This window comes from Nelumbo lutea, chromosome 1, assembly GCF_056320005.1.
Source record: "Nelumbo lutea isolate HS-2025 chromosome 1, American lotus-T2T, whole genome shotgun sequence".
In the NCBI taxonomy this organism is placed as follows: Eukaryota; Viridiplantae; Streptophyta; class Magnoliopsida; order Proteales; family Nelumbonaceae; genus Nelumbo; species Nelumbo lutea.
The window spans coordinates 148,648,973-148,662,347 of record NC_142684.1 but is presented as its reverse complement, the minus strand read 5'-3'; the positions used below and the strand labels follow the sequence as shown (position 1 = coordinate 148,662,347).

Sequence of the window (13,375 nt, the reverse complement as noted above, 5' to 3'; positions counted from 1 at the left end):
CCTTTAAATAACGAACTGTGAAAATTTGCATAAACCTCACTGAGGCCAGATGAGGCAAAAAGAGCCATAACTTTCTAATAGTAAGTAAAGCATTTTGGGAATAGGTATTTGTAACAAAATCCCATACTTCCTTAGTGGTATCCATCCAGAAATGGTGCTTGCTAATGTGTGACGGCAGGGAATTCACAAGCCAACAATTATAATGTAATTCTCCTACATCCACTTCTCATAGCCTGGATCAGTCATCCCAGGTTTCTTTGTACTACTCGTCAAGTAATCCCACTTGTCTCTACTATAAACATAGATGTGTATAGACTATGACCATTCAAGATAATTTTTACCATCTAGTCGAACAACAGTTATTAGGTTACAGAAATTGTCGACAAACACTATTTGACCAAGCCAGACTCTGCTGATTGTTTCAGTTCAGCCTCAGATTGCTCCATTGATCCAAAACTTCAATGGGAAGTCTTTGAAAAAGGATATAACAAACACAAAACAACTAACCTTCAGCCAACATGAAGTAACAGAACTAGGGTTCCACCAACCCTGCAACCCAGGAGAATCTCTGAACAAGAAGCCACTCCTACTAGACACTTCCACAATATTCCGAAGGTATTTTGATATCAAAGGAAGGTCTCTCTAGTCAGCCTAGGTTTTGTATTGAAAACTTCAAGAGACCTTCCTGTGTTTCAAAATTTTCAATTTATGGTCTCCAAAACCTCTTTCCAACTAGGTGACAATTATAGGAACGATCAGAAACTTAACTTTCCATACACACCGCTGATCAAAGAATGTATGGAATCAAAAAGTAGAGAAAAAGGGCATGCTCTGATACCAAAAAGTAAAACAAGTTCAAAGAAGAAAAAAAGTTTAGTATAACAGTAAAAAAGAGAAGTAAACATAGAGTGATTGGTTGATCTGTTTGATCCCCACCCCCATGTTTCTATTTTCTTAACTTAATTTTAATGTGAAATAAATTGCAGAATTACCCAGAAGTATAAAAGAAAGGACATAAAAAAAAGTTAGGCCCAATAGAAACCAAGTAAAGGGCAGCCCACGAGGCTCCCGCCAATGAGGGCTCTGGGGAGGGACAGATGTATGCAGCCTTAACCCTGCAGATACACATAGAAGCTGTTTCCAAGATTTGAACCCTGGTCACCTAGGTTGCAATAGATCAACCCAACCAAAGAGGAAGAAGGTAAGTGTAGAGATGATGGGCCGAAAGGGCCTTAGTTTCTTTTTCTCTTTATGTTATGCTTATGGCTGATGCTTGCTAGTAGTGGGCCTTAGTTATGGGCCTGTTTTCCCTGTTTTATTAGTCTTTAGTGCTGGCCGCCCTACTAAGGGTAACCATATAATTGTCCTCATCTTTACAATTAGAGAATAAAAGATATTGTTGGGGGGTTGAAGAGAGGATCGAACTACTCTCTCTTATCCTTCCCTTTCTTTCATCTTCTTCCTCTATCACTTCTCCCTCCTCCATCTCCTTCAATCTTATTCTTCTCTCTTGTTTTTCTTTTCTTTTATTTCAGATTATTGCAGGTGGGATTTTCAACTTGGTATCAGAGAAGCAATCCAACCTTCTCTTCTCTTCTCCTTAATCCCATACATAGGTTGTATGGAGAGTTGATTTGTTAATTGATTAGCAAGTGTTCAGCCCAGTTAGAGGAGGATTTTGGAGAGATTTCAGTGCTGATTTGAGGCACAAGGCAGGTTCTTGGAGAGTTTCCCGAAAATCCTACCTAACTGGAGAGTTTTCTGGTTACGAGGTATAGAGGCAATCTAGAAGTGGTGCTTGGGGATAAAATAGAATATTTTTTATCACCATTAAGATCAATACAAGTTGGATAGGTTTTTGTGGCTTCTAGTAGGAGCAGCTAGACTTTCTCCCTTTCTCCCATTTTGCTAGGTCCGGTGAAAACCCTGATTTGGTTGTTTGAAGAGAAACTTTGGACTTAGGACAGTAAATCTTGACTAGTAATACCCTTTTTTGATTTTTGATTTGTCTCCATTCGGTCAATGAAGCGAACTGAAGGTGAGATGAAACTCTCCACAGATTCGGATTTGATCCGGGAGGATCTGTGGAGACTCTATTAGGGGCAATAACATCATTAAAGTTGGATGGAACTAATTTCTTGGCTTGGTCTTATTCTATAAAGATTCATGTTTTTAATAGAGGGAAATGAGGGTACATCACTAGGACCAAAGAGAAACCTGTGGAGGATGACCCTACCTATGAGAGGTGGATGCAGGAGAACTGCACTATAGTAGGTTGGTTAATGAATTCCATGCAACCTCATATCGGTCAACATTACTTGTCGATGGAGATTTCAAAGGAGGTGTGTGATAGTGTTAAAAATGCCTATTCCCATAAGTTGAATGTTGCTAGGGCCTACAAGCTGAAAAATGATGTCAATGATTTAAGACAGGGGGAGAAACCTTTAGTTGTTTATTTCTCCATATTGAAATCATTTTGGTAGGAGATTGACTTGATGGAGATGGTTGTGTGGGGGTGTACTAAAGATGCTAAGACCCATAGGAAGTTGGTGGAGAGAAATCGAGTTTTTGAGTTTCTCACTGGACTTAATCTCAAGTATGACATTGTCAAATAGAATATTCTGGCAAAAGATGATGTGATCTTGTCCCAAGCCTATGCCATGGTTAGCAATGAGGAAAGTTAAAAACAGGTGCAAGTTACAAAGATTTCAACGGATCATTTTGCAAATGTTGGGATTAAGCCAAGGGTTGGTACTGAGAAGAAAGATGTAGTACGTGAGTATTGCAAGAAGCCTAAGCACACGAAGGATACCTATTGGAAACTGAAGGAATAGGAAATCCATCATATGGACGCCCAAGATTGCGGAATAAAAGGGGGCGAATTTAAAAAATTTTTCTTTCCCTTCAACTGGGAATCGAATTCCCTATTTAGAAAATCATATTTTCAATGATCATTCTTGAACCATAAACTGAACCAGGTCTGAACCAAAAGGATGAGAGAGAGATAATACCTGATACAGAGAAACAATATCTCTCAATTGAGGTGTTCATGCCCAAGGTAGAAACCAAAATTTGCTCCCACTGAAGATGGCGCAGTGCAAGGTGGAGCAGAATCAGCAGTGTCCTTCCTAAGAACTTGATTCTTCCAAAGAATCACCTGGACGGCCTATGAATACAACTCCTACCAATCTTTTCTCCAAAAGATTGGAATCAAGATCCAATCTTGATTTCTCCCAAGGAATGGAGATCGAACTGCTATAGGTGGCGGCTGTAGGAAGGAGGCGGCTAGAGAGAATTTGCAGGGTGCAGAATTCTCTCCTCTGTGATCTCAGCTCTGAAGACTAGACTAGTGTCTGTTGGATGTTGTGTCTAAAGGCTGCCGCCCCCTCTTCCTTTTATAGACTTAAAGGGATCTGCTCCTAATCCCATTAGGAGTTGCCAACCCAAACCATATCTGGATTAGAAGTCCCTTTAAGATAAGGGATAATCCTTATCTTATCTGCAGATTAGATCAGCAAGTTCATAATCTAATTAGGAAGTTTCCAAATCTAAATCTCATTTAGATCTTGGAATCTCTGAGTGGATAGGGTGTGGGCCCAATCCTATCAGCTGATCTTATCTCAGAATTCGCCCCTTAAAGACTAATCAAATTAGCCCAGTTCGAAATGGGCTTAAGGCCCATTTAGGGTTATGTATTCATTAAGCCTTCCAAACTACTGCCCAGTTGGGCTTCCTTGTATGGCGTGGGACCCAAACATTGATCTACACATCAGCCACATGGGTTCACCCCAGCCTTTGTTACCAGGCTTGGCCGAATACACTGTTATGGACAGTGCACCCCCTGAAAACCTATCAGATGGGCTCTATGGGCCCAAACACTTACCCTAAGTGGTCCCTGGGCCAAGCCACCTTGTAACACCTAGGGACTGTAGGTAGATGCAAGATTAGCCCATCAGGTATTATCCACAATGGTCTTACACTTAACCTCTCAACCCATAATGGTCATACACTGCCCGACAAGAGAGGACATCTCCCTCGGCTGCAAGGAACAGTGTTGCACTCTCTCATCTATGGATCCCGGGAATTAAAACATTTTGCAAATCATTTCGAAACCATAATATATATACTTTTATATCTCATATAAAATATATTTTGCAAAACAAATCTCAACGATTGAAATCGGCTGCCGGCAGTCTTGGTTTCCATCAGTGAGAGTGCATCCCCGATCATTACCTTTGTCCGACAAAGGGGTTGATCCTGTCACTATGATCACCCACTCAGATGAATTCTCAGACTGTCCCAACATACCCAGGTTTTGACCCCCGCTAAGGATCTCACTGATTGGTACATCAAAGACAGCCCAATCCGACACCCAATGCAGTATCATAATCGAGTCTAGGGGTCGGGTGTAACTTTTCAGTTTTGCCCATCAATCTCCAAGGTCCAGGGCAATACTGGAAATCTGGTCCAGTTCAAAGATTCAATTAATCCCACACTGTATATGCCTAGGGTCTCACCCTGGTAGCTGAGACAAGCCACCCCAACCGACTTGGTGGCATCACAGTGTCAGCCTTGTCAGGATAGGTCTCCCCAGGCCGACCCACTGGCTATGAACATTCTAAACTAACACGAGTCTCATTAAGTGTCCAGTTTAAGGGTATTACACAGAAACATACCAAGGGAACATGAATTAAATATGAACTTTTATTCATTTACAATAAACTCATAAAGTACATCATTTTGATTGAAGCTAAGGGCATACAAAACTGTCTAACAGAAACTACATCCAAAGTTTATACCCCCTCGATTTAAGAACAACAAATAGTAAGAAGAATGGGATTGGGAACTTCTTCTGAGGTTGAAAAGGATTCTAGTGATGAGAAGTCAGTAGGGGAACAGCTTGCAACTACTAGAGCAGATTATGGGAAGTATGGACAACTCATCAGCCACTTAGAGCTCCCTACTGCAACTAGTACATCTTCAAGAAACGGCTCTTCATCCGCATATGTCCATTTAGGTATTCGTGCTACTACAAATCATGCTTCTATCTCATGTGATCGTAGGATCCCTTAGGTAATTGATTCTGGTGCCTCTGACCATATGACTAGTGTGTTCCACTTATTTTCCACCTACCAACTTTTATTTGGCTGAGATAAGATCTCTCTTGCTAATAGTTCTCTTGCTCCTATCTCTAGCAAGGGAGACATCAGAGCTTCGAATACTCTCACCTTATCCACTGTCCTTCATGTTCCTAAACTAAACACTAATTTGCTTTCAGTTAGTAATTTGACAAAACCCTTGAATTGCAGTGTGACCTTTTTCCCTTCTTACTGTGTTTTTCAGGACATGGAATCTCAAAAGGTGATTGGGAGTGGCCATGAGGCAAATGGGATATATGTATTGGACATGCCTGGACAAAGTCAAGTATCACCTCCGAAAGCATCTTTTTTGTTTAAATGTGTCAGAGTCGATCAATTGTATTATGTTTTGTCATTACCATTTGGGCCATATTTGTTTTTCTTCGTTGAGCCTTTCCTTTTTGGCTTTATTTACCTAAAGTGTCATGTTTACATTGCGAGTCACACGAGTTATCAAAGCATTGTGGAAGTTCTTATTCTACAAGTAATAAAAGATCTACAGTTCCTTTTCATATTGTTTACTCTGATAAGTGGGGGCCATACCATTTACCTTGCATGAGTGGTTAAAAATATTTTATTTTGTTTATTGATGACTTGTTTCATTACACCTAGCTTTACCTTATGTGTTCTTGTGCTGAAGTACCTAAACTTGTGAAGTAGTTTCATGAATTTGTACTTACCCAATTTGATACCTATATCAAGATATTCCAATCAGATAATTCTAAGGAATATTTTGAAAATGATCTTATTTCATACTTTGAGAAGTTTAAGGTTATACATCAGAGTTCTTGTCCTTACACTCTAGAACAGAATGGGGTGGTAGAGAGAAAGAACCAACATGTTGTTGAAGTAGCTAGGAGCATCCCTTTTGCCTCCCATGTTCAAGTGAGATTTTAGGGTGATGCAATTATGACAACTACCTACTTATTGCTGTGAGAAAAGGTAAGAGGAAATGTACAGCGCATTGTATTTCCAAACACCTGTCTTACAGCTTGTCATTCCCATCTTATTATTCCTTCTTAGCCTCCATTTCTTCTTAGCCTATACCCAAGTTAGTTACAAAGGCATCGTCTAAGCTATAATGGAGGAAGGCTATGAGAAGTGAAATAGAAGCACTTTGTAAAAATAATACATGGGATATTGTGGATTTGTCTCATGGGAAGGAACTAGTGCGATGTAAGTGGGTGTTCACAATCAAGTATCATGTTGATGGCACCATTGAGAGGTATAAGGCTTGGCTAGTATCTCTAAGGGGTATACTCAAGTATATGGAGTTGATTATATGAAAACTTTCTTACCAAATGCAAAAATGACCATAGTAAGAGTTTCGTTGTCCTTGGCAATGAGTTATGACTAGCCATTATATCAGTTTGATGTTAAGAATGCTTTCTTAAATGGAGATTTGACTTAAGAGGTTTACATGTCACTTCCCCCAAGTATGTACGGTAAGGAAATGCAGTGCAAGGTATGCAAGTCGAAGAAATCTCTTTACGGCCTCAAGCAATCCCCGTGAGTTTGGTTTGATAGATTTAGAGCTGCACTTGTTGGGTTTGGCTATATATCGACACAATCAGACCATACTTTGCTTGTGAAGAGGAAAGGCAATCTGGTTACCTTCTTCATTGTTTATGTTGATGATATTGTAGTTACAAGGAGAGATACAGAGGAAGTTCAAACACTCAAGACCTTCCTTAACTAAGAATTTGAAATTAAGGATTTAGGGGAATTGAGATATTTCCTAGAAATCGAAGTTACTAGGTCTAAAGATGGCATCTTCATCTTCCAATGGAAGTATGTGTTCGATCTTCTCACGGAGACTGGGAAAATTGGTGCCAAACCCGCCTCTACACTTATTGATGCTAACCACAAACTCTTAGCTAATGATGGTGAGCTTTTCAACAGACAGGGGAGTGTTCTAGAGATTTTTGGGGAAGTTGCTATACCTTTGCATGACATGACCAGATATCTCATATGTTGTTAGTTTGATTAGTCAATTTATGCATGCCCCCAAAGACAAACATATGGTTACTACAGAATGGGTTTTGTGTTATATGAAGGGAACTCCGGGAAAGGGTGTCCTCTTCTCTAAGCATGGACATATGAAGCTAGAGGCCAACACAAATGCTGACTAGGCTGGTAGTATTGATGATAGGAGAACTACATTTGGTTATTGTGCCTTGGTTGCAAGGAACATTGTCTCCTGGAGAAGTAAGAAACAGTCAGTAGTAGCCAGATCTTTAGTTGAGGCAGAGTACAGGGCAATGGAACATGGTGTTTCAGAGTTGTTATGGCTCAAATCACTTCACATGATAAGCCCTCAATGCTTTACTATGATAACCAGGCTGCAATCAACATACCTCACAACCCAATTCAGCATGATAGGACAAAGCATATTGAAGTTGATTGGCATCTTATAAGAGATGGTAGCTTCAGGAGAAGTTTTCCTTCCTATTGCCTTAGAGCAATAGTTAGTAGGTGTTTGGACTAAAGGTGTTCCCAAGGTGAAGCTACAACACTGTGTAAGCAAGCTGGCCATGATTGACATCTATGCTCAGCTTGAGAAGGAGTGTAGAGATGATGTGCCGAATTGGCCTTAGTTTCTTTATGTTTCTTAAGTCATGTGCTGATGGGTCGAATGGGCCTTAGTTTCTTTTTCTCTTTAAGTTATGTTTATGACTGATGTTTGTTAGTAGTGGGCCTTAGTTATGGGCCTGCTTTTCCTTCTTTTATTATTGTCTTTAGTGCTGGCTTCCCTACTAAGGTAACCATGTAATTGTCCTTATCTTTACAATTAGAGAATAAAATATATTGTCAGGGGGCTGAAGAGAGGAACAAACTACTCTTCTCCTTCCCTTTCTTCCATCTTCTCCCTCCATCACTTCTCTCTCCTCCATCTCCTTCAATCTTCTTCTTCTCTCTTTCTTTTCTTTTCTTTTATTTCAGATTATTGCTGGTGGGATTTCCAAGATTTGAACCATGATCACCTAGGTTGCAATGGATCAACCCAGAGTAAGAAGGGAAGGACAATAGAGGAAGAAGAAAGGGTTCGAGTGATCAGTTGATTTGTTTGATCCCCATCCCCCCTGTTTCTATTTTATTAACTTAATTTTAATGTGAAATAAATTACAGAATTATCTAGAAGTATAAAAGAAAGGGAATAAAAAAAGTTGGGCCCATTACTCCTAAGGCCTAATAGAAAACAAAAATAAAGGGGCGGCCCAATGCATGAGGCTCCTACCAATGCGGGCTCTTGGGAGGGACAGATATATGCAGCATTACCCCCACAGAGAGGTTGTTTCAAAGATTTGAACCTTGGTCACCCAGGTTGCAATGGATCAACCAAACCACTGCACAAAGTCCCACCATTAGCCCAATACAAACCAATAAATAATAAATAAAAGGAAGCATAAATAGACCAAGAAGAGCCCATACCAATTGCTCAACAGTTTCTCTGCTTAGCTAACCCATCAACTGAGTCATTGGTTGATCAGAGTCCAATTGTAGGCTATATGAAACACTCCACCCAGCTTTCTTTCTAATTTCCCTTGTAACATATCTACATTTCCAAGAGCTTGACCAATTTCTCGTGAGCCACCTAACAATTACATTCAAATCCCCTTCTACCACTTGGTCTGTAAAATCAAGATTTAGCCAATCTCAGCCCATAGCAAACTACTAATAATTCTTCCTGAGTCAAGTCACTATAGCCAATGGGTTCAGAAAATAAAACTCTGGAAATCTTGGTCATTAAAAAATAATAAACATAACAGAAATGTCTGAAATGATACATTAGAGGATGGGACTTGTTTTCAAGTCCTGCACCACATAAACAGCACATAACTCAAGAATAATAATCACCAGAAAATGGCAAGATTCTAATGAACTTTGGTGGCTGTTCTATCGATAATCCCTTCTTATGTGGGCAGTGGGCACTGCAGTTAGAGGAGCAGCAGAATGGGACCAAATGATTCTTGAGAGGGATCTGCAGTAGTCATTGGATGGATGACAGATTATTATACCAAGATCAGCAAACTCTTTAGTAGATGACTTAGCAAGGCAAGGGATTGGGAGAGCAAATATATTTTGGGACACACGACTTAGGATAGTTACTAATGACAGTTGTTTCTATTTTTTTATCCAAATCTTGCATAGACTTGTTAGCATGGAGGCTATGTTCTCATCGCATGCGATAAAGTGATACTCTTTAATCATTACTAGTGAATAAAATGATATTAGGACAAGTGTAAGAACACTGAGGGCCAACAAAATCAATGAAAATGTTTGTTGATATTTAGGAAATACAAAATCAATATAAGTAAACATTTCTAAGTTGTCAAACATAATTAGAATTTACCATAAATGGCAAGTAAAATGGGTAATACAAAAAATGCGTATTACATATATCCAGTATTTTGCATGATATATGTTAGGAATGCTGCCTAACTAAGAGTTCCTTTGAGGGGATCCACCTCCAGAAACATGAGAAGAAGAGAGAGAGAGAAAGAGAGAGAGAGAGAGAGAGAGAGAATAAGATTTCAATACTGTCCATTCCTCAATGGCTTTCAGTCTGGCCTTATGCCCTTGTATAGGCTTACAATTGAATTACATTCAGTTATGGAGCTCTCCTTCCATCTAATACATGTGTAACAACCTTCTGACATGGATTCCTTCAATACACATACTTAATTGGAAGTGTGCACCTTGTGAAACACTGGCTAGAGTAGGAACCCTCCATGGAACTAGGCCTTAGCCCAATGGGCTCGATTGGTGGCTTCACTTAAAGGAGTCATGGCTACTAATGATGCATACTGTTAAAGTGTTCTCAAATAGAAAATGAGTAATCACAAAGAAGTGGTTGCTTTTAACCAGAAAGCTGAAGTAGAAATGTAGGATGGAAAAGGAATCAAGAATCCACTATTTCCTGAATTTCATGTTTGTCCCTAAAAGAAGAGTCAGGTGAATATAGAGCAGCAGGTTTAGTAAAGCCCTTTTTCCATTTTAGAGGATTTTCAAATCAGAAAGAAGGTGGTAGTCATTCCACAATTCAATTATTTTACACCTCTCTCATCCCCTTTATGAGTTGGGGTCACCAAGTCCAAAATTCCAAACACAGACTTGTAGGGTAAAAGTAAATGTTGGTTGACAAGACATGGAGTGTATCAGAACATTAGAAGGCATGCCAGAAAGTATTTATGAATCCAGAGTCACTTTTTCAAGGAATATGCAGATAAAAATAACAGAGCTAAAAAGGCTAAAGAAAACTATACTTGGATTCTTTCTGCAAGAATGTTAAACCCATAAATTTCTGCAGCTCGAGCACTTGCAACAAATCCAGCATCTCTTAGGCCACTTGATGCTATGAACTGAACCGAAGTTTTCACAGTTATAGCAAAGCAACTACAATGATAACTCTACAAAGCTGAAATAACATGCAATAGCAAAATCTGTACCTGGGCAGCTCCTGCAGTATCATCTACACTTTCTCTAACAACACCCAACTTGCTCAAGTTAATCTCAGATTGAGCAAGTGTCTTTCAATTTCTAAGATGAGCTCAGGTATCCTTGTGGATTCATGCATGAACCAGAACATGGATTCACCATTTTAACCACCAAATATCAATATTAAGGAGACAGGACCCAACCCTAACAAAGTGTCTACTAACCGGAAAATCTCCCTAACCGTTTATCGTATTCCTTACATCCCATGTTTTAGCTCATAAGTAGATTATTAGGATAATCTGATTGGAAGAACTCTTTACATACAAGAGTGGCTTAATGTTAGCCCAAACTCAATAGTATTGAGCCATGTATTTACAAAAATTTGTAGAGAATATAGACATGTTGTACCATGTGAATACTGATTGGTTTCTTCTTTTAACAAGCGAAAGAACTAACCTGTGGATGGCTTAAGACACGTTTTAGGTCCTCCTTTCTCACAGCTGGCAATCCCAACAGGCAGTGGTCAACAACCAACTGCACCTCATCCACAATGTGCAGCCTATGCCGGAGGAGCAAATCATAATTACAATGGATGCTTCCACCCAGAGAATTCTCAATGGGAAGAACTGCTTTATCAACCAGCCATAGTTCAACTGCCTGTTAAACAGAAATATTCAGTATAAAGGCTGTAATAATGGCTAGGTTGATTTAGTCACAAATTCCATCTTCTTAAACCTTGAATGCAACTTCAAGCTGATCACAAGGAACAGCCTCACATTTAGGATATGTTTTGAGAGCGGCTGCCTCACTGAATGCACCCGGTACCCCTTATATCAATTGATAAGCCCAATATAAGAACAACCAAATGAAAATTGTCAAGGCTCAAGTGATTGTTATATTAGAAATTACCTGATATGCAATGTGCACCTTTGAACCATCACTTGGGGAAGTAGAAAGGTCGGTTAATTATGGATAATGGCCCTACAATTTATAAAAAATATTAGGGCCATTACATTTCAGAGGTCAGGATAAAGGACCATTAGACAATGGGGGACCTTTTACAAACTTGATGTGCATTGCAGTAACTTAAAATAGAACGTTGTAAATAATTGCATTGAAGAAATATTTTCCAAATTGACATAGAAAACCCTATCATATTGCTGAAATTCTAAAGTTATGAGTGAACATTGAACCTCCTACTTTAGACAGCCTCACCAAACCAGACTAAGAATCAACTCAACCACTTCATTCTGGCAACTTATATTAGCTTCTTCCTTATTGGTGAATTATATCTTCTACTTGCAAACTGAGATGTAATCTTCTAATTTCAGCTTTGTTTAGACACTATATGTTGCGTAAGTGGAAGGCACTTCTCTAGCATATCATGTGGAAAATGGAGTGAGTTTTTCATAGCTCATCATGATTTCTCCAAGGATATCCACTAGCCAATAACATGACAAAATTTTCATCGAAGGGGCCAAATTACTAAGAAGAAACCACCCTTTTAACAGTTAAAGGCAAAAGGCATATGGGGTTAACTAGAAAAGAAAATTCTATCAACAAACTCTTTCGGTACAACTACAACCATTCAATGCCACTTCTACTATGACATCAATGCTTATTCAATTCAGAGACCCATTAATATAACAGTCTTCCCAACTTATGCTGCTACTAGAAGCTTTTGAAATCCTGATTTCTTAGATTGCTTACCTTTGACTGTCCTTTTATAGGATTGGCAGGGATAATGGAGTTGCATTCTCTATGCCCAAAACGATCTAATTTTAGATCTCATAATGCAATTACAACCATACAATTCACCGAATTATAACCCAAAAAGTAAAAAAAAAAAAAAAAAAAGAAAGAAAGAAAGAACTATAATTCAGATCATGGGATTGTAGTACCTTATACATACTGAATTAAATATTCACATAAATTAAGAGCATTCTTCGTTGAAAAAAAGAAAACAATAATGACAAAACATGAAAAAAAAAAAACAAATAGGAATAGCATAACCGACTTGGTAAAGAGTTCAAATCCTTATGCAATTTTCTTTATTCAGAATCCTCCTCCTGATCAATCAACCGCTGGAACTCAATTGCGGGTGGTGACGGGTTCTCATCCTCAACAGGTTTAGTCCCTCGCTGAGCTGATAAACTCCCATAAACACCATTAAAATCCCATTTGCAGACTATTTCAGTCACTTTCTTGCAACTGAGAGTAAGCCCACAACGCCTAGAACCCGAATCTCCGGTGCCCATGTGAGGAACAGAGCAACCCAAACGGGAACAGACTTCAAATCTCTCTCTCATTTGGGAGCCTAGGGGAAGAGAGGCTTTTATGAGAAGTACCCAAAAGAACAGCGTTTCCAGAGCGAGAGAGAGAGAGAGAGAGAGGAATAAAGTAGTTGGTGGAACCCACCAAGGCACCAAATGTCTGGTGAAGTCGGTATTTTGATATGCGGGCGCGCGCTTGGCAGTTGGCGCGGACTACAGACCACAGAGTGGTTCAGCAATTTATCTTTTTCTTTTTTGTTAAGATTCGAGAGTTAAATTCAATTTGATCTCTACAACCGTCCGATCTTTTGAAATCTTTAACCAGATTTATTCGATATTATAATCGATGGTGAAGATCATGAGATCAGATTCAATCCTCACGAGATTGTGTTCACACAGTATTCAATCCTCAATACACAGCTGCAAATGGCTATGAAAACGGTGTAAGCATAGTCTTATGAAGATTAAATCTAAGTTCGGAGATCATTTGGCTTTGTTGACATTGTGTGATATCACAAGGATCCA

General features: G+C 39.2%; 1 long non-coding RNA gene across 8 annotated transcripts in view; it reads right to left on the bottom strand.

The window, feature by feature from the left end:
- LOC148878279 (uncharacterized) overlaps window positions 1-12,964 on the bottom strand; it is a 48,647-nt gene extending 35,683 nt beyond the window's left edge. For 3 of the 8 annotated variants that reach the window (XR_016101288.1, XR_016101299.1, XR_016101298.1), the window contains exons 1-5: window positions 12,595-12,959; window positions 11,487-11,558; window positions 11,034-11,234; window positions 8,571-8,770; window positions 8,377-8,485 (exon numbers count right to left, since the gene is read on the bottom strand). This is a non-coding gene — a long non-coding RNA (uncharacterized LOC148878279). Of the gene's footprint in view, window positions 1-8,376; window positions 8,486-8,570; window positions 8,771-10,405; window positions 10,502-11,033; window positions 11,235-11,486; window positions 11,559-12,594 lie in introns of all 8 variants that reach the window. The other 5 variants (XR_016101291.1, XR_016101293.1, XR_016101290.1 and 2 more) reach the window with 4 other exon arrangements.
- Window positions 12,965-13,375: the final 411 nt, after the last annotated feature.